This window comes from Anas acuta, chromosome 15 (assembly GCF_963932015.1).
Source record: "Anas acuta chromosome 15, bAnaAcu1.1, whole genome shotgun sequence".
Classification (NCBI taxonomy): domain Eukaryota; kingdom Metazoa; phylum Chordata; class Aves; order Anseriformes; family Anatidae; genus Anas; species Anas acuta.
Genome location: NC_088993.1, coordinates 1,302,088 through 1,324,761, shown reverse-complemented (window position 1 = coordinate 1,324,761; position 22,674 = coordinate 1,302,088).

The window sequence follows — 22,674 nt, the reverse complement described above, 5'->3', positions numbered from 1 at the left end:
CCTGAGCCTCCTCTTCTCCAGGCTGAACAATCCCAGCTCCTTCAGCCGCTCCTCGTAGGACTTGTTCTCCAGGCCCCTCACCAGCTTCGTCGCCCTTCTCTGGACCCGCTCAAGCACCTCCAGGTCCTTCTTGTAGCGAGGGGCCCAAAACTGAACACAGTACTCGAGGTGCGGCCTCACCAGAGCCGAGTACAGGGGGACGATCACCTCCCTAGCCCTGCTGGTCACACTGTTTCTGATACAAGCCAGGATGTCGTTGGCCTTCTTGGCCACCTGAGCACACTGCTGGCTCATATTCAGCCGACTGTCCACCATCACTCCCAGGTCCTTCTCTGCCTGGCAGCTCTCCAACCACTCATCTCCCAGCCTGTAGCTCTGCTTGGGGTTATTGCGCCCCAGGTGCAGGACCCGGCACTTGGCCTTGTTGAACTTCATGCAGTTGACCTCTGCCCATCGGTGCAGCCTATCCAGATCCTCCTGCAGAGCCTTCCTACCCTCGAGCAGATCGACACACGCACCTAACTTGGTGTCATCTGCGAACTTACTGAGGGTGCACTCAATGCCCTCGTCCAGATCATTGATGAAGATATTAAAGAGGACCGGCCCCAGCACCGAGCCCTGGGGAACGCCACTAGTGACCGGCCTCCAACTGGACTTGACTCCATTTACCACGACTCTTTGGGCCCGGCCATCCAGCCAGTTTCTAACCCAACAAAGTGTGCACCAGTTACTTCACTTACTTAATGTGCACCGTTACTTCACTGAGATCCTCGCCTGAGCCTAAGTTATTGGCTACGGAGTGTTTCTCACAATTTGGGGACTCGTCTGAGATCTAGTCACCTATTGGGGAGCCCCACCGCCGCAGCAGCAGGAAGGCATGCCCTGCTGATTTCAGCAGTCCTGTGCATCAACGGTGGCAGTCCTGTGGAAAGCTGACAGAGGGCCTGAGACAGGTTAAAGAGGCAGGATCCGTGAAGTAGTGGGGAAAGGAAGAAGGTAGGCACTCCGGGTTTTTAAGAATCGATCCGGTAACTCTGTGCACAGACCAAGGTAAGAAATATTAAGTATTGCCTTGGGGGTCGGGTGATCTGGTGTACGGTAATCCTTGCACGGGGAAGTGCTTGGAAGTACACCAGGGAATCTGGTAAACTCAGGTGTGCGGTAACGCTGGCACGGGGAAGTGCTTGGCGGTACACCCCCATCTTTCAGTACGTTGGTGTGTGGTACACTGCAGAAGGGAAATTTCTGTAGCGCATACTGGCGAGGATTAGGAAAAATGGGAAAATATGAGTTCCAGGGGACAGGGAGATATCCCTGGGGGAGTGCCTACTAATAGTTCTTCCTGAGGAATGATAAGAAATTGGAAACATAATCCCAAAATTGGAGGGATTGTAAAAGAAAAATAATTCTTAAAGGGTTAAATATTGTGTATCAGTCTGGACAAAAGAACCAATTAAGGAAACAGCAGCATTTTGGCCAAAATATGGGTCTGATGAAAATTCAGGCTTTAAATTTATGTGTAAACAAGAAGATTCCTTTTTCAGAGAAGGAGCCAAATTATGCTCCCTATAATCTTAATATTGAACTGGTGGCAGCAGCAGTCACTCCAGGAAGGGAGACAGGGACTGTAATTAACACTGTCCCTAAAAAAGTATCATACCCTAGGCTCCGGCAAGAATTAGAACAAGGTAGAAGATATATTGAGAATTTTGCCTTCCCTGATACTAACAGTACTAACACTAACTGTGTATTCTCTTAGGTGAACTACCCCCTCCTCCTTACCAGCAGAGAGGTTAGGACTTTTAAGAAGGAGAGGAAGTCTTTACTCGAGGACCCCAACAGCCTAGTTGAACAATTAGACCAGTTCCTACGACCTAATTTATACTCTTGGGGGAGGGAATTATGTCTATAAGTATGTTGTTTACAGGGAAAGAAATGGGAATGATCAGGAGGAGAGCTGCTATACAAGAATGGGAAAGAGCTCATCCTCCAGGACCAGGGGTAATACCAGCAGGGCAGAAATACCCACTTGCCAATTCTGGCTGGAATAATAATAGTGTGCGACGCAGAAATCATATGAGAGACTTGGGGTCAGAATGAGAAAGTACTTGGGGATGAGACCTGAGGACCCAGTATCCCAAGGGCTCTTGAAAGTTCATTGTGTGATTAAAGCCTGGCAAAATATGCAGAAAATGCTTCAGAAGGTGGGGGGATGTAGTGAACTGACTGGGGGACCCTCCTGCGGGAGGCCCTGGAGGTGTGTGTCCGGAGGGGAGATAAGAAGGAAAAAAAAAAAAAGAGAGAGAAACTAATGGTATTGACAGTGCAGCGGGTAGTGAGGCAGAGGGTTGGAGAAAGAGGAAGAAAATCTTCAGGGGGAGTCAGGGCCAGGATGGAAAGGAGAAGAAGAGAGATGAAGGAATGGCAGGCAAAGAAGGCTGCCTGCGTTGTGGCCCGAGTCCTAGCAGAGACAGGCAGATAAGATGTTTTAAGTGTGGCCAGGCTGGCCACTTCGAATAGGAATATCTGGAGTGGAAGAAGGAAGAAAGAAGGAAAATGGGATGAAATATGCTATATTGATATGTTGTTTCAGTATGTTGGAGGGAAAAGGTATGGAATTAAGTTGGACCCTGACTGAGCCTTTGGTGCTGGTATTAGAAAAGTACAGGCTGGAGAAAGATAAAGGAAGTGTTAAAAGGATTGCTGAAGGTGTTAAAGGTGTGGTATGTAGTATTTAACAGAGCTGTTTGAAGTTGAATGAGCAGGGAAAGGGGATGTAGGCATTATCTAAGTAACAGTCTAGAAGTTTTGGTATATTTGCATATTTGCTGTGGTGTTTGGTCAGTTTCCCAAGCATCGGGGAGGGGGACAGGAGGGGGGAACAGCCTGCTCCACCAGGGACCTCTCCAGCGGCCGCAGGGGGGCTTTGGCTCCAGCGCCTGGAACGCCTCCTCCCCCTCCTTCTGCACTGACTTTGGTGTCTGCGGGGGGGGGTTCTCGCTCTCCCAACTGCTGTTGAGCAGCAGGTTTTTGTTTGTTTCTTTGTTTGTTTGTTTTTGTGGATGTGCTCTCACAGAGGCATGGATTGTGTTGCTATGGCTTGGCTATGGGCAGCAGTGGGCCCCTTTGGGGCCAGATGAAATTGTCCCTTATCTGCCACGGGGAGGCTTCTGGGTTTTTCTCACGGGGGCTGCCACTGCAGTTTCCCACCCCCACACCTCTCACACCCCCCGAACCTTGCCATCAAACCCAATACACTGGGGAACAGCTAGGTCATTACTGACTTGTAAAGTATCAGGGATTAAATTAACTAATGAAACCCTAAAAAGTGATGGGGGCAGAAGGGGCTGGGATAACAGTGCCACTTTGGGGGGATACCAAGCTGAGACTAGGGGATAAAATGATCACTGGGTAATTATTGTATGTACCCAAGGCAGGGACTAACTTGTTAAGAAGGGATTTGACGATTAAATTGGGCATTCAACTAGTAAATTGTTAGACTGGAATAACAGTGTTATTAATGGAGTGCTCTCTGGCCCCGAGAGCAAACATACATGTATATTCACCTCTGACTGGAAAGACCCTGAAATGGGGGCGGAAGCAACAATATAGGTGGACAATTTTACCTCAGGGGTTTACAGGGCCACCTATCTATTTGGGTAAGTTCTTTAAAAAAAAATAAAAATAAATAAATAAAAATTGGAGCAATTACAACCTCACAAGGAGGTATTAATGTTAACAAATATGTGGATTGTTTTCTATTGTCAGGACAGGAGAAAAGAGTTGTGAAGAAAGCTACTAACAAGCTATTCAACTTTCTGGGAAAGTAGGGCTTGGAAGTATTGAAAAATAAATTACAATATGGAGAAAGAGAAGTCAGGTATTTAGGGCATCTGATGTCTGAAGGAAAACAGAATAAATGCAGAGAGGATTCAGGGAATTGTTGAAAATTAAGAAAGAACTAAAAAGTTTTAAAAGATTTTTTAAGGAATCGGGAGCCATGAAGTCTGAAGGAAAATCGATACTCCCTGATGGGAGAGAAATGCTGAATAAAGTGATAATGAGGCAAATATTAACTGTTTTACATCAGAAGAGTCATTGGGAGGTGCAAGCAATGTGTGATGTTGTGCTAAGAAAGTATGTCTGTGTAGGAATATACACTTTAGGGAAGCACATATGTAGAGGATGTACCATATGTCAAAAGGTAAATAAAAAGGTCTTCTGTAACCCATCTAGAGTGGAACGGGAGCCAGGGGTTTGACCTTTCCAAAGTATACAGGTAAACTTTACTGAGTTACTTGTTTGTCCTAATTGACCACGTGACTAGATGGGTGTAAGCTTTACTGCAAGGGTTAAAGCAGGCCTTAGAGATTGAGTGGGATTTTCACAGCCCCTGGCACCCCTCCTCTTCTGGGAAGGTGGAGCGAATGAATCAGACATTAAAGAAGCAATTAACTAAACTAGTGTTAGAAACCCAACTTCCTTGGGTAAAATGCTTACTCCTACAGGTTTAAACAGCATCAAGAAAGGATATTGGAATTTCACCATATGAGATGCTGTTCAGATTGCCCTATCTGGGCAGAAGGGATGAGATACCACAATTCAAAACAAGAGAGTTTTCTTAAGAACTGTATTCTGGGGTTGTCCTCTTCTTTGTCATCTCTCAGGACCTGTGGGTTGTTGGCTCAAACCCCACCTTTGGAATTCCCCATTCACCACCATCACCCAGGAAACCGGGTCCTGATTCGGATCTGGAAAGAGTCAACTCTGGCCTGAACGGGAAGGACAATTACTAACCACTGAAACAGCCATAAGAACTGTGGAAAAAGGTTGGACTCACTATACTCGAGTGAAGGCATCCGTCGACGCTAGTACCTGGGAAGCTGTTCCTACAAAAGACTTGTTGGAAGTTGAAATCGAAGAGAAAAATCTCATAATGGACTCTGAGCAGGATAAAAGCTTACAATTGTAATCCAACCTTTTATTTTCACAGGTAACTAACAACTGTGACTTGTGATTGAGAGAAAGGACAGACCTATAGCGAATTGCAGTGCTCCCAAGGGGGGGGTTGTTATAGTAGTAGTGTACATCTTATTTTTTGTATCGATAATTATTTGGAAACCTAAGGTTTAAGAATAATGACAGGGAAAAATCGATCACTAATTTTGTTTTTAGTGATTCTAGGCCTCAGAGAAGACCTCGGTCAATTGGTAACTTGGAAAAGGCATGACCAGATAATAGCAAAAACGGGATAGCCCATCAAAATATGGGTGACTGTGACAGAGGGTTATGTACCATAAGCCGTCACGTTTGATGCTTGTGAGGTGTTAGCTTGTGGAGATTCAGATGCCCAACGACAATTGACCAGAGAGAACAAATAACTGGGAGAGACCCAACAGCCAGATTGAGAATAGCTGTACGGAAACGATACTCTGCCATCAGAGAAAGGTAGAAACTCAAGGAGAAAACAGGAGAGAAAACAGGAGGCCCTCTGAAATGTGGCAGTTCAAACATTTGAGATTCAAACAGGGTATGGGGATGTGAATGCCTGGATAGAATGGGTCAAATATACCGTCCAGAGTCTCAACCGTAGCTACTGCTATGCTTGTGCCTCGGGATGACCGATTGCCCAGATAGTGCCCTTCCCATGGGGGTGGACCAAAGACTCCAAGGGATGTGATGTATGATTGCATTATACCAAGAAAAGACTGCCTGGGGAAATGAGGCCTGTTTTGAGGCCTCTTTGCTGTTTCTTGCATGATAACAATATCACGGTTCCCCCTGCATTCTCTACAGCTATAGGTAACCATACAGCTTGCCTCTCACGGCAGGGTGTGAGTGCTACCTGGCATCTGGGAGAATTTGCCTTGTGCTACCAAGGACTTGATGGGAAACTGCTCAAGACTAGAGATCCCCAGGGCAGATCTCTGGTGGTACAGTGGAGGGAAGATCTTACGGTCCACCCTACCATCTAATTGGGGAGGCACTTGTGCACTTGTTCAATTAGCTATACCCTTCACCCTGGCATTTGAAAGAGAAACATCACAAATACCCAGAAGAAGTAAAAGAGGCTTAGGAATATCATTTGATGACAGAGTATACATAGATTCTATTGGGGTACCTAGAGGAGTTCCGGATGAACATAAAGCCAGAAATCAAATTGCTGCAGGGTTTGAGTCACTGTTCTGGTGGGTAACAATCAATAAAAATGTGGATTGGATTAATTATTTCTATTATAATCAGCAGAGATTCATCAATTATACCAAGGATGTGATGAGAGGAATCGCTGAACAACTAGATGCTATCAGGAAAATGGCTTAGGAAACAGGATAGCATTAGATATGATGCTCCCAGAGGAAGGAGGTGTGTTTGTGTGTGATACTGAGCAACCATTGTTGCACTCTTATACCCAACACGATGAAGTTACAACAATAAAGAAGCAGGAAAAAGAAGTAAAGAGGAACAGGCTGGCAGAATGGAGACCAGGACGGGAACAGGCACATTGATTGCCTCATGAAGATAGGTTCGGCCAAACTCAGCAAACCGCTCAAAGAAGCTCGTACAGAAAGTTGCTGGAAATAGGCGGCACTGGAGCTGGAGAGAAGCTCAAGCTGAGAGAGCAAACCCATGCACACAACTGCCTCTTGCTGGTAAGCAGTTGCACATTATGGGGATTCATACACCCTTAGGAACAAAGACTGTCCTGGTAACCTTACAGCTTATTCTCCTTCTTAACAATCGGACCGTTTATGAGCCTGAAACATGGGATCAAATTGAGGTCAAGGTGTGGGACTCTGCAACTAAAAACGACAAGGTTGCAGTGGGCTTGCTCGGCACCTGGCAAGCAGTCTCTGAGGCCTTAAAGAGCCTTGTGGGACCAGTCTGAAACGTGTGGTTTGCCAGACAGTGAGGGAGCTGCGGGCTCCTTTACTGATCTGACTGCTACACCATGGGCCCCTCTGCTGCTACAGCCATCGAAGGCGTTTGCTGTTACGCCCCCTGGTGGCCTGAACGTGCCTTTTGACCCAGGCCTACTGGCCTTGAAAAGGAGATGGATATGCTTTTCCTCGATCCGAGAAGAACGGGATACATAAGGCCTGAAGACCGAGTTGTTTGACAACTTAAAGCGAGACGTATTGTTCAAAAGGAATGGAAAATGGAGGCTGTTGTTTGTGTCAAGAAAAGGAATGGCAAATGGAGACTGTTAAGTTATGGAACTTAAAGTATTGTTTGTTACCTTTCCTGATTTTATAGGCATACTCGGGTTTAGTATGTTAAAGCGATGTTCTATATATTTAGAATGTTTGATGTTTGTGTGTGCGTGTTGGTGGAGCGTAGACTCCCCGCACACCCAGTGCTGTTTACTTACCTTTTATACCTTTTATACTTTTTATATAAGTATAAATATTACAAAATTCAGATTGTGTTGAGACTTCTTTTATAACAATAGCAAATCATTTTTCTTTTCTAACAGATAGCATAAAAATAATGCTGAATCCTCACACATCCAAAAAAACCTGAAAGAGAATCTTTAAATTTATGGAAAGCAATTGTCTACATCAGAAAGAACATCAGATGTTAGAGATCAACTTCAGTAAAATCATTTCACAGAGCAACAATGTACAAGGAAAAGAGGAATATACAAGTTTTTCTTCAATTCCTTCTTACTAATACCAGTTCAGTACAAAGCAAACTGGAATATGGTATCACCTGCAGCATCATTATAGAAACAATGATAAACTAAATTGGTCTAGGATATTAATAAATACTGGTCTTAAATCAGGTTCACTGTTTGTGTATATCTACAACTGACACAAGGGAAAAGGAGTTAGTTTATGTCATGTGTGCTTTCTACTCCACGTTTTACACAAAATTTGGTCGGTATTGCACTGTAGAAGTAGTTCATTACTACTTTGAAGCACTGTTTTATCAGCTGACAATGCAATGCCAGCTAAGTTCAATAAGATACTTCATTTTTTTCTGTCAGGAACCCTGTCTGGGAATTGCACATAGAAGGTGCAGCCTGCATGCTTGCAGAATTAGGAAAGCAAATGTTAACATAAACAGGAAAGAAATTCTAACTTAAGAACATCGTTTTATGTAGAGGAGGGAAATAAATTTATTTTATTTTCACCACAGTTGTTCAAACAAAATGGAAACACAAAGAAGCTGTGCAATATATATATTTCTCAAATGTACTCCAGGGCTCAGAAGGAGTCGTGTCCGATTGCTATCATGAGGAATGAACTCAAGCGCTGCTGCACCTTACAGAAAGGGTAGACTGCTGACGTCAAAAGAAGAAATACAGTAAAACCATACCACTTATGTGCTGGATGAAAAATGATTAATTTATGATTCCACAGCTTTGAACTTCCTGACTCTCTTTGAACTGTCAGTTTTGCGAATGCTTTCCAGAGTGCTGCTTTTATTTAGTCTACCCACTCTGCCCTGAACCCTGAGTGTAAAAGTGCTTTAACTTTTCTCTGAAACGTGCCTCTGATGGGAGTTATGGGGACAACAGCAGCATAGGATGTTCTGAGGGGTCCGCACAAGCTAGGGAAATGCTAGCAGGCCAGTTCAGATAGTTCGGCATCCTTTTTCATCTGGACAAGCCCAAGAAGAAAGCCTACTTCAAGAGTCTCAAATTCAAACTCTGCTGCCTATCCTTCCCTTATGTGCAGAGTTGTTTTTTGACTGCTACTCACTACTACATAGCTGCTGGCACAGACAGTCTGAAGGAAATGTCTGTTTCTTAAACCCCTTTTCTGGGATTTAGCCACTCTGTAATATATAAACCCTTTGGAGCAGCGACAATATGTGCAGCAGAATTCATGCAATGCTTAGCACCTGAATGATCTGGTCAATGCCACTTCACATTAGCTTTTTACACACATTAACTAACTCTAATACTCAATATATCAAAGTTAACTCAATTCTAATCTGATTCAAAGATCGAAGACGAAATTCCTTTAAGTGGTATATTCTTTATTGCAGTGCTGGATGCACGGGGGATCTCTCCACCTATCATGCATACCCAAAGCGGAAAGCAGTCTTGAATTTATACAATCAATCTATCAATATTCTACAAGCACCTATACATATGCATTACCTATCCCCGCCTTCCCTCGCTTCTCATGCTAATTAGCCTTTTGGCACCTTGCGCCTGCGTAGAGCCTCCCAAGAATTGTGGGCAGGGGTCTTTGGGACGTGGGCAGGGGTCTTTGGGAGGAAGACCCCGAGTCTTCCTCGCAGTGTACTTTTCACCTTTGGCCAGGAATCTGCTGAATTGGCAAGTTTCTTAATTGCGAGAGCTGGTTGTTGCCAATTCTTCCGTTTGTTGTATCTTTATAATGAATTCCAATGTCCAGTTTTGAGATTTATAGTCCTTACATTTGTTTCTCTGTCCGTCTGCTGCTTCCTTATCATGAGTTCCAGTGTCTTGTTTCGAGATACACAGTCCATGTCTGGGGATTGTCCTTGCCTCCCCAATACCTCCCCAATACCTCCTTAATCAAATCCCAAAGTATTTTTTTCCGATACCAAATTTTTTTCTACTTAAATAGATAAAATTACTTGTCAAAATTTAAATTTGTAAAACATTTTACTTAATAGTTGAATATAATTTCTACAAAAAACAATGAATTTCTCTATATTTTGTATTCTAATCTATGTGCTTCTGTAAAATACTTAACTTACAAACCATTCATTTGTGACCACCTATACATGTTTTAAGTTCAGTTAATTTTAGGGGATCATCTCAATTTGGACTAATACTCTGGGTCCAGATACAGTACCCAGTTAATTTCCCTAGCAGTAACTCCCCTGACTAGTAGTGTTGAATTTCATATTTATTATGTGAACTCAAGGAAGTTCATATTCTTTAAACATTATTTGTGTTGCATGCTGAAAATAATTAGCTGTTATATTTCTGGAAAAAGTTGGTACATATATTTTTTTCAGTCTAACAAGTTGTCTGGAAATTTCACATAGATGGTATAAACTTCTCAGAGTTTACTGCTCCTACAAGAAAGGTATTGCATAGTTTCTTATTTGGGTAGCTGCTAAGAAATAAATGTTAAAAATGTAGCAGAAGCTACCAGGCCCCCCCAGATTTACAAGCAGTTCCATTGGGAAAGTCTTACTAAGACCATGGGATGTTTTGCATAAGCAGAATTTGCTTTTCCCCACTGGCAGGGCATGCTGAAAAGACCGTTTACAGTCACATACTGATACCTCACATTTGTATCTACCACAGACAAACGGGGATCCGCTTTCAGTATGACAGTCTTGAAGGCAGAGGTTATAAATGAGATATTTCAGACCATGACATTCATTTACACTTTGCTTTCTTTTTACAAAATCCCTCTTGCTTTGGATTTATAACCATGCTTATCTCCAAACTCCTGTAGCAAAATCTAGCAAAATCTCTGTTGTGTTCCTGAAGGAAGTAAAAGAAATTGAGCTACAGCAAGACTGTAACAATCGCTTTAAAAGGAGAAAAGCTAACAAGAGCTCGGCTTGCAACTGAACTGTACCTACGGCCACACTTTTCTGCTGTGTTTAATAAAACTGCTTTGAGAAACAATGCTAACCAGCTTTGCTTGATTAGAGTTTCCTGTCATCGTTTTGCCTGTCTCCTCCTCAGAGAACAGGGAATTAAACAGCCAACAAAGTCTCTTGATGAACACATTCAGGAATCTAATCTCTTGAAACAAAAATATTAATTAGATTTCATGCTCACATGCAGGTGTCATTAGAAATATAATGCTTTGTGAAGCTATGAAAATTATATTTCCAAATGAGTAATTATTTTTTTATGTTACAGTAGTGAAAAATTGTGGAAAAGTCTGACTTCCTTCCCACAGTTGTAATTCAATCTTCATATATCAAATAACCATGGCATCAGCCTCTCTTTTGTTCCAAATATAAAAAATACACACATTTCTTATAATTTAAGCTACTGCTTTTGAATCTCTCCATGTTTAGTCACATATAGCAGTCATTAGCTTATTTGCTTAATTTATCAAAATGAAAGACGACAAACCAGCACATGGTATATATATCAAAAAATATTTATTATGCATTTTAAACGCTTTCTACAGCAAAGAATATCATGAAGTTAAAGCCCCATTTTCCAGAAAAATCAGTCTAGAGATGCTGTAGTAAGTATCTCTTCTGTGTAAACTAGTGGAATTAACAATTGATTAGATCAAGATAACTTGATTAAAAATTTCTTAAAGTCTTGTTAAAAAGCCAAGCTGCCAGTTAACTAAAACTACTTCACATTAAGCACATAAAAGGAATAAAAAGAAAAAAGAAGTATTACAGCAATCTGTGTCAACAAGTGATTACAAATACCCTCACAGTTCGTTCTGCTGGAAGCTGTTTAGGTAGAAATTTAAGACCTAAAACACTCAATAAAGCAGAAGGACTGTGAATCATTTCCCTATATAATGAACCTTGCCTGCCCATAGAGAAATCAATAGGTCAACATGTAGCCCAGGACCTTTAACATGGGAACTCCAGGCTTCTCCCGATTTAAGTCAAAACTAAGTGCATGCTATTACTGTCACTGCCGTCAGCTTATAGAAGGAGACTCAGAATTGCTGACCGAGCACAAAAGTTCAAAAAACATTAGTGTTTAAATACAAAATGATGAAGTTTTCAAAGTTTTAATCCATTTTGTTGTTGTTGTTGTTACTCTGTATCGCAACAGAATTCCTGTCTTCATGTCAATCTTTCTTTGAAAAACACGACATTCAACACTTGCATTTAATTTAATATCCGAGATAAATTTAAGATACATTAAATGTTGGAAGAGTGGCAACAATCAGCAAAGCAATTAGTACAGGTGACTCTTTACCTCTAAACTGAGTCTAGTCTTGACATCAGTCCAGATGCCTTGCTAAACCAGGATGCAGCACATACAAACCCAGCTATTTTTCCTGGTGACAATGAGAAAAAAAGAACTGTTAAATGAACTAACGGCAAAAATGGAGGCAAGTTGTCCCTCTTTGCTCTGCCCAGACAAACTCAGGTATTGGATCCAGTCATGCCGAATGAGCGACAAAAGCCCACCTGTGGAACAAACCACAAATCCTTTAGCTGGCTTTTTTAACCTTTCCTTTCACTGGAGTTTGAATCTCCTACTATATATCAGCCGTTCACATTCTCATTGTCCCCCCACCCACCTGTGATTTTGAAACACAGGTGGGTGGGGGGGATTTATGAAAAGGATTTCATGCAGGCCACCTTCAAGCAAGAGTGGGCCATAGTCAGACTGCAGGGCTGGAAAGGAAGCCAAAAAAGAATTTATGACAGGCATGGACAGCAACGATTTGTTAGTTGCCCAGCATATGTGAAGGGTCACAAGGAGTGCTTACATCCTGTGAAAATGTATCCTGTCAGTGTATGTTAATTTCACTTAATGACCATGACCAAGAACGTGTCACTGTTGCAGACATAACTTGGTTTGTTTTGAAAATACATCTACAACAGCAGCTGTATCACATTTCTGATAAGTGATGTGTCATCTTCCATCACAGTTCCCTGCCCTGAGCACCTGGCGGATCCTAAAGGCAAGTCTACCATGCTCAGTCCTATGACAGCTTCTCCTCTCGAACCTCTTCTTTCCTGGATGTGTCACCACCTCAAAGGCTGGTGACATGCAGTGGTGGCTGGAAGTAGCTGTGCTATTTCAAGTTCCCGTGGTAGCACAGAGCTAGAGCTTCCCACAGGGAAGCTCAGACCTCACCAACACCGTCAGTCATACTACCAACATCCGTCACACCACCAACATCTGCCACAGAGCAGAGACAATGGGAGGAGGCAGCTGGGAATCAATATAGCTTGATGCTAAAGCCATACTGTGTAAAAATATCATCTATGTTTGCATAGGTCACATCACACAGTCTTTCACACTGAGAGGAGGAACTATTAGTTTCATTTTTCAGACTACGGCACGGAAACTAAATCCCTGTGGGACTTCGCAGCAGTTTTGTGCTTACACACCTCTGGGGTAATGAAATGCGCAGTGACCGTGCCCAAGGCCATGCTGAGGCAGAACAGGGAAGTAAATGTCCTTCCCCCAGCCATTCGAGACGTTAATTTCTGCAGGTTTGTGTTCTGGTGAAGCCCTCTTTATAAGAGATTAATTGATAGTAAAGGCAATTCAAACAATTTAAAATGGTTCTTCAGGATACATTTTCTGTCATGTATCATACACAACTCTTCTGTTTAAATCAATAATTTATCCCTCCCACACCTTTCTGCATTATAAATGGAGGCACTCACAAAATGGGCCTTTCAGGTACAAAAACCCGTAGCAGTAAATTCATGGGAGGAACGCGGCCTTCCTGTGGCAGGGAGGCTGCAGGCTGTCTGTAGCTGCAGCCAAAGGCAGTCTGCTTTTGTACTTGGCTGCAACCAGCCCTCACGGCTCGGGGCTCTGACCCCAACGTCAGTGGCAATTATCACTTGACCACACAAATACCAATTCTCTGCTCAATTTATAGGCTTCTGTATGTATTTAATTCTATTTCTATGCACATAAGTAGAACATTTTCCTCTAAAAATTCTAATGAGAACCTTCTTCCAGTCACACCTAAAGGAAAAGCATCTTTACAGGTACACAGTCGATATATTGCATTACTCAATCTTTTGTCTGTGCAAATTTAAACACTGAATGAATTTATATTTTAAAGTGAATTCTGCTTCTGCTTCAAGAACTAAAGCAAATCATACAGCAAATGACCTGTTTTAACAGAAGCTAAAAAAATATATTAAATGCCTAATCTCAGAGTGATATTTACAGGCTTCTAATGCACTATTTGTTATTTTTTTGCATCCATCTGTGAGTAAGTTCAAAAGCCAGTAATCATTCTCTTCAGCATATTGATGTATGCCGATTCCATTTCTGTAAGTGCTGGCACATAAATAATTCATCTGGCATTAAAATATAACCTCTCCCAGAGGAACTGTGTATTTTACTAAGAATTTATACACAAAAGTAAATGCTGCAGTAGAGGAAGACATATCCAACTCAAAGGCTAGAAAATTTCGATAGTCACCAGACATACATGTACATGTACCTGCTCAAAAACTGTTTGGCTACAGGTATGTTTAACATTTGTTTTTTTTTTTTTTTTTTTTTTTCAGTACAATAAAGAGACATTACTTAATCTAATAAATTGAAATGTCACGAACTTCTCACAGAGAAAACGTAAATTAATATGTGAATTTTCCTAACAAAGTCCCAAAACCATCCCTGAACAAAATCTGAAGAGAATGAATACAGAAAGACCTCATTATTCTCATAGTTAACAATTCATAGGTTGAAAAACGGTTGGTTTATCTTCCTTTACACAATATCCACAGAAGACAAAGAGATGTTTGCCATAATATCAGACTGATTTCTTGCAAACTGTAGTGTTGCAGACAGCAGTGAAGGAAGAGGACAGGAAAACTACTAAAGTTAGGCATGCAGCAAATGTGTTTTTTCAGTACAGATCAGACAGTTTGCAAATACTACAGACTAAGTACAGGAAGCAGAACAAAATGTTATAGCTATATAGATAATACTGTCTTGTTAGCTGGCATAAAAGTGTCAAGTTCAAAAAACAGCAGTATATAAACATTCCATTATTTTGCCAAAAAGGTTTTCTTGCTGCTTGTTGCAGGCACTGTTCAGTCCAAAAATGTCTCTCTGGTCCCATTAACCTTCCTCACAGCTACTGCTTACTGCCAGGAGAATATCCCATTTAGAAGCCTAAGTAATATCACCAGTAATTTAACTTTCAGAAAGCTTGCTAAATATGCACCATTTCCAGACCCAGTGACTCTGGTCTACCTTGAAAATACCACTAGAAAGACATGATCTGGGAAGCTGAAACATTTTTAATGTTTTGTTGAGTAATTTGGACTCCTACAACAATTCTCTATGATGTTTCTCCTGTTGTCAGAAACTGGAGGTGGAATGCAAGAAATGAACACTGCCTCAGCTGGCAAATTTCTCTTCCTACGAAGATCACATTCATCACAAAGTGCACTGAAACAGCTTCTGTGGCTGCAACCACGACTTTCCAGAGCAAAAGCTGGAAAAACTCTTCAAATGTTAAGTATAAGTTTGAATATAAGTATTTTTCACCAGTAGTGAAGCACTCATAAAATTTCTGTTGGTGCACTGTTGAGGGATTTCTTGAAACAGCAAAAATCCCATGGCTTGCTGTAGCTGAGCAAACCAAGCTACCAGGGTAACTATGAGAAGTTCCCATGACAGTGTTCCCACATCGCCCAATTGAGGAATTCAGAAAAATATTGTTACCAGTAGCTGGCTTCAAGGACAAGGTCTATGTGACTGCTAATCACAAGGGGTTGTTTTCTTGCAGGTGGGGTTGTTTTCTTATAGTTGTTTGTCTGAGTGCTTTTGACCAATAACCTTGTGTGAAACACTGTCCACCCCTGCTAAGTTCTCTATAAAAGTTAGGCTATTCGGGCAATAAAATGGAGCATGATCTGACTCTACTGGTGTCTGTCGTGCTTTCGGCCGTGCTTCCTGCAACAGGTGAACCTATTCTAATATTCACTCGTTAGAACAGAATCATTTAATGCAAAGACTGGGAAGTTCTTAATCTAGCCTAGCAAGCATTCCTTGACTTGGCTAATCAGAAAAAAAGGTTATTTTTATTATCATGGAATGACAGAATCACAGAATTTCTAGGTTAGAAGAGACCTCAAGATCATCGAGTCCAACCTCTGACCTAACACTAACAAGTCCTCCACTAAACTATATTCATTCTATATAACTACATTTCCAACAGTACTTAAATATTTTGGTCTTTCAGGTCAATTAATTTCTAAAACAAATTGACAGTTACTCATCTGCAGCTGGAGGTATATTTATAATGTGGCTGAGGGACTAGATATTTTCTTCTCCATATCTATCACGTCCTGAAAATGAGGGCAAGATCTCTGTGGGATAAGAGCTTATGAGCTCTCTCAATAAATTCTTGCTCTAGCAGTCAGTCCATATGGCAGGGAATGCACGAATCGTTCCCCTGAGACAGCAGATAGCAGAGTTTGTCAGCAAACTGTGAAGCTACTTCAAATGTCAGAATGCTGCAGCAGTGTTTCTGCACTCTCACCATTTGCCAGTGTGTTCCTACCTCTTTGTAGTCTCTCTTTGCTGATTGTTTGCCCTCGATTCAAGCATCGCATATGTGCATTAATTGCTGCATTGGTAGTGTTAATTGGTAGTGTTAACTCTTTAGCCCAGAGAAAACTGTTCATAAACAGCACATCACCAACAGAAAAAGGAGATACCAAAGAAGGTACTTTCAAAAAGAGGGCAGGTCTAGGTGGAGAACCTCAACTGAAGAGTCCAGGAAAATTTCCACCTCCTTGCTGATCCAATTTTAAAACTGTTCCCTAAACTGATTCAGGACTGTTATAAGTTGCCCCCATAATTAATTTTCAGAGAGCATTGCATTAATAATAGGAATTTATTGAGTAAGCAACAGCAAGCAAAACAGCGCTGGGCGGCCGGGGAGTCTCAGCTCCGCCAACGGCACGCACCTCACCCCCGCCAGGGTCCCTTTTTATATCTTGGTAATTCCAGGATTACGCAGCACATCCTGGTATATTCTGCGACTGCGCGCGCTGTTGCTAGGGGGTCGTCTCTGTCCCTCTGGTGGTTGTGAAGATGAAGGCCATAGTCTTCCTCAGCATTGTGGTTCAACTTCTTTTTTTATTTGGTCATGTTGGCCCAGCGTGAGACAGGAAGGCAGGATGTTGATAAACTGGTTTAGCAACTTATCAGGAGATGGTTACATGAGCTTTGCAGCAGGGTCTTTAAACAAAAGAGGCAACTGAGATGCAGAAGGAGAGAAAGGGGGGGGGGTGTCTCTTTTTTGTTACATTAAGCAAAAGAATTTTCATAGTGTCTAGCCAAGCATTATACAGCTCCTTACTTCAGCAGGGAGTTTTCACAACTCCAGTTCCTCAAACAGAACTCCTTGTTTTTATAATACAAAAGACAATGAACAAACATTTATTGTGTATTACAATCCCTCCTTTTTCTTTTAGTTACTCGTTTTGTTCATTGAATCTCGGCAATGCCTGGCTACTAAGAACTAATGTTTCCTTGATTCCTTCGTTGGTACTTATTGGTTCATATCTGGCATGTATGAGCATTAAATGTGCCGCTTCTAAATGTCCCTTTACAATCGCAATCAATTTATTAAAAATACATGGTCCAAAAGTTAGTGCTATTATTAAGAACAACAAAGGTCCTGTTATTGTTGATAATAAAGTAGTAAGCCAAGGTGAATAATTGAACCAAGATTCGTACCAGCTCTGTCGGGCTTCATTCTCCCGTTTCCTTTTTTTTTTTTCAACCCTTCCCTGGGTCTTGCCATTGTATCTCTTACCTCTCCAGTGTGATCAGCATACACACAGCATTCCTCTTTCAGGGCTGCACACAGCCTGCCCTATTGTAAAAAATACCAAATCTAATCCCCTACGATTTTGTAACACTACCTCTGAAAGCGACCTGATAGATTTTCCAGGGCCAAGATGGATTGTTCAGTTTGGGTCAGGTCCTCGTCCACAGCAATGCATAAGGAAGTAAATTCTTGATTTTGTTTAACCAATGAGGCTACCCTGGTTCCCACTCCAGCTCCTCCCAGGATTATTAGGGTGGCCAAAGTTAGAGCCGTGAATGGTTCCCGTCTTTCCAGATGATGACTTTCCACTGTGTCTGGGTGTACATATAATCCTCAGGGTGGTATAGAATCCTTGGTATAATTATCACCTGTATACAGAAATCACGAGACGCATTAAAGAGTTTTAGTGATAGACAAGGAGTTATGCCCACTCACAAACAAACCCACCTAGCGTTGTTGGCTGGGATTAACCACTCGGCTGATTGTTTTCCATTCTCCATGATATTACGTAGGTGACACTTCCCACTAGGAACCATGCACACACACCTACCACCTCCAGTGACTTGTGTTAGTGTTACCCTTATGTCTTTTCCCCAACTGTATTGTAGAGGGTTGTTCTCGTTTGTGCGGGAGGGCTCCCCAGGTTTCCCGATAGCATCATAATATGAAGGCCTTATACTAAAGCATAATCAACAGTGTTTTGTTACATTTGGGTTTGTTTTGTTTAATAATTGGTAGCTGGCATTCATGACCCCCCCATATGTTATTCTCAGCTATGTTATCATTCTCGGCTTTCCCTGAGCTCGTAGGGCTGCCAAGGGTTGGCACTGTAGTATTTTCCACAGGCTGTATTCCCTGGACATTTTCTGACAATACCTCATTTGGTCCTACTGCCTGGGGCCTATCAGCATCCTCCTTTTTATTAGTACGAGTCCTCCCCTATCTGTTCTGTGTTTGTAAAATCTGACACCTCACATTTCCTAGTACCCAGCTAGTATCATCCAAGTTTGTTTTATTTATATATAGAACCTTGCAAATTTCTTTATTTCCATGGAAGGTTCCTGTATACCCTATACCATGCCCTCACCACCTGTAACGGGGACCTGCTTGTTGGTTACAACCTTGCGGCCCATATCCCACTTGTAAGAATTTATTCCGACCAGCCCCGAGTGTCCAGTCCGTAGCAATGGTTTCACACCCCCAGTATGCACAATAATACATGTTCAGGTAATTACAGTACCCCTTTCCTGTGTTAGAACTTGGGCAGAAATAAAATCCTGATCGGTTAAAGCATGGCTGCACTGACACCAGGTCACATAATGTGATGCGGAAACTGGGAGCACCCGCTGTCGTTTGCTGGATGACGAATTGATCCCTCCATCTGATCAAGCTCCATTTAAAAGGCTGATGGGGATGCGCAGACCCATAGCTGACCAAAACGATGATACTGACTCCCATGTATCGTAGGAGGTGGTCAGAGCCCATCTAAATTGTCAGCCCCTCAGTCCCCCACCGTTTTCACTTCTCTGCCTCGCTTGTCTGTTCGGTTGCAGCGAACTACAAGGTATCGGTTCTTCTTGGCAGCAGCAGTGTTCTTCAGGGGAACCTACTAGGGAGCCTTTGAAACAGGGCCTCCTCCCCTTCCCACGATACACAGATAATATACAATACTTATCGAGTCCGTCTTAGTGTCAGCTTCAAGTCGTCAGGGCCTGGAGCTGCCTCCCATTTACCTTCCCGGATTGGTCCTTTCACACGGCTGGCATGCGTCCATCCTTTCTCCGCAGTTCGAATAGCCATTTCTGTGGTAAGCAAAACAACATAGGGGCCTTCCCCATCGTGGTGTTAAAGCAGTCTCTTTCCAAGTCTTAATTAGAATTGAGGTTGATCAAGTGGCAATTCCAAGTCATAGGGCATACCATATAGCATTTCAAAAGGAGAAATTCTTACATCAGTTCTGGGCTGTGTCTATATGTTTAACAGTGCAAGGGGTAAGCATTTTACCCAAGAAGCCCTAGTTTCCAGCACAAGTTTTGTTAGTTATTTCTTAATTTCACCATTCATTCGCTCTACCTTTCCAGAAGAGGAGGGGTGCCAGGGACTGTGAAAATCCCACTCAATCTCTAAGGCCTGCTTTAACCCTTGCAGTAAAGCTTTACACCCATTCAGTCACGTGGTCAATTAGGACAAACAAGTAACTCAGTAAAGTTTACCTGTATACTTTGGAAAGGTCAAAACCCTGGCTCCCGTCCCCCTCTAGATAGGTTACAGAAGACCTTTTTATTTACCTTTTGACATATGGTACATCCTCTACATATGTGCTTCCCTAAAGTGTATATTCCTACACAGACATACTTTCTTAGCACAACATCACACATTGCTTGCACCTCCCAATGACTCTTCTGATGTAAAACAGTTAATATTTGCCTCATTATCACTTTATTCAGCATTTCTCTCCCATCAGGGAGTATTGATTTTCCTTAAAATGATCCATATATTTGTAACATTAATACCTCCTTGTGAGGTTTAATTGCTCCAAAATCTTTTTTAGAATTTACCCAAATAGATAGGTGGCCCTGTAAGCCCCTGAGGTAAAATTGTCCACCTATATTGTTGCTTCCGCCCCCATTTCAGGGTCTTTCCAGTCAGAGGTGAATATACATGTATGTTTGCTCTCGGGGCCAGAGAGCACTCCATTAATAACACTGTTATTCCAGTCTAACAATTTACTAGTTGAATGCCCAATTTAACCGTCAAATCCCTTCTTAACAAGTTAGTCCCTGCCTTGGGTACATACAATAATTACCCAGTGATCATTTTATCCCCTAGTCTCAGCTTGGTATCCCCCCAAAGTGGCACTGTTATCCCAGCCCCTTCTGCCCCCATCACTTTTTAGGGTTTCATTAGTTAATTTAATCCCTGATACTTTACAAGTCAGTAATGACCTAGCTGTTCCCCAGTGTATTGGGTTTGATGGCAAGGTTCGGGGGGTGTGAGAGGTGTGGGGGTGGGAAACTGCAGTGGCAGCCCCCGTGAGAAAAACCCAGAAGCCTCCCCGTGGCAGATAAGGGACAATTTCATCTGGCCCCAAAGGGGCCCACTGCTGCCCATAGCCAAGCCATAGCAACACAATCCATGCCTCTGTGAGAGCACATCCACAAAAACAAACAAACAAAGAAACAAACAAAAACCTGCTGCTCAACAGCAGTTGGGAGAGCGAGAACCCCCCCCGCAGACACCAAAGTCAGTGCAGAAGGAGGGGGAGGAGGCGTTCCAGGCGCTGGAGCCAAAGCCCCCCTGCGGCCGCTGGAGAGGTCCCTGGTGGAGCAGGCTGTTCCCCCCTCCCCGATGCTTGGGAAACTGACCAAACACCACAGCAAATATGCAAATATACCAAAACTTCTAGACTGTTACTTAGATAATGCCTACATCCCCTTTCCCTGCTCATTCAACTTCAAACAGCTCTGTTAAATACTACATACCACACCTTTAACACCTTCAGCAATCCTTTTAACACTTCCTTTATCTTTCTCCAGCCTGTACTTTTCTAATACCAGCACCAAAGGCTCAGTCAGGGTCCAACTTAATTCCATACCTTTTCCCTCCAACATACTGAAACAACATATCAATATAGCATATTTCATCCCATTTTCCTTCTTTCTTCCTTCTTCCACTCCAGATATTCCTATTCGAAGTGGCCAGCCTGGCCACACTTAAAACATCTTATCTGCCTGTCTCTGCTAGGACTCGGGCCACAACGCAGGCAGCCTTCTTTGCCTGCCATTCCTTCATCTCTCTTCTTCTCCTTTCCATCCTGGCCCTGACTCCCCCTGAAGATTTTCTTCCTCTTTCTCCAACCCTCTGCCTCACTACCCGCTGCACTGTCAATACCATTAGTTTCTCTCTCTTTTTTTTTTTTTCCTTCTTATCTCCCCTCCGGACACACACCTCCAGGGCCTCCCGCAGGAGGGTCCCCCAGTCAGTTCACTACATCCCCCCACCTTCTGAAGCATTTTCTGCATATTTTGCCAGGCTTTAATCACACAATGAACTTTCAAGAGCCCTTGGGATACTGGGTCCTCAGGTCTCATCCCCAAGTACTTTCTCATTCTGACCCCAAGTCTCTCATATGATTTCTGCGTCGCACACTATTATTATTCCAGCCAGAATTGGCAAGTGGGTATTTCTGCCCTGCTGGTATTACCCCTGGTCCTGGAGGATGAGCTCTTTCCCATTCTTGTATAGCAGCTCTCCTCCTGATCATTCCCATTTCTTTCCCTGTAAACAACATACTTATAGACATAATTCCCTCCCCCAAGAGTATAAATTAGGTCGTAGGAACTGGTCTAATTGTTCAACTAGGCTGTTGGGGTCCTCAAGTAAAGACTTCCTCTCCTTCTTAAAAGTCCTAACCTCTCTGCTGGTAAGGAGGAGGGGGTAGTTCACCTAAGAGAATACACAGTTAGTGTTAGTACTGTTAGTATCAGGGAAGGCAAAATTCTCAATATATCTTCTACCTTGTTCTAATTCTTGCCGGAGCCTAGGGTATGATACTTTTTTAGGGACAGTGTTAATTACAGTCCCTGTCTCCCTTCCTGGAGTGACTGCTGCTGCCACCAGTTCAATATTAAGATTATAGGGAGCATAATTTGGCTCCTTCTCTGAAAAAGGAATCTTCTTGTTTACACATAAATTTAAAGCCTGAATTTTCATCAGACCCATATTTTGGCCAAAATGCTGCTGTTTCCTTAATTGGTTCTTTTGTCCAGACTGATACACAATATTTAACCCTTTAAGAATTATTTTTCTTTTATAATCCCTCCAATTTTGGGATTATGTTTCCAATTTCTTATCATTCCTCAGGAAGAACTATTAGTAGGCACTCCCCCAGGGATATCTCCCTGTCCCCTGGAACTCATATTTTCCCATTTTTCCTAATCCTCGCCAGTATGCGCTACAGAAATTTCCCTTCTGCAGTGTACCACACACCAACGTACTGAAAGATGGGGGTGTACCGCCAAGCACTTCCCCGTGCCAGCGTTACCGCACACCTGAGTTTACCAGATTCTCTGGTGTACTTCCAAGCACTTCCCCATGCAAGGATTACCGTACACCAGATTCCCCTGGTGTAGTGCCAGCACTTCCCCGTGCAAGGGCTTACCATACACCAGATCACCTGACCCCCAAGGCAATACTTAATATTTCTTACCTTGGTCTGTGCACAGAGTTACCG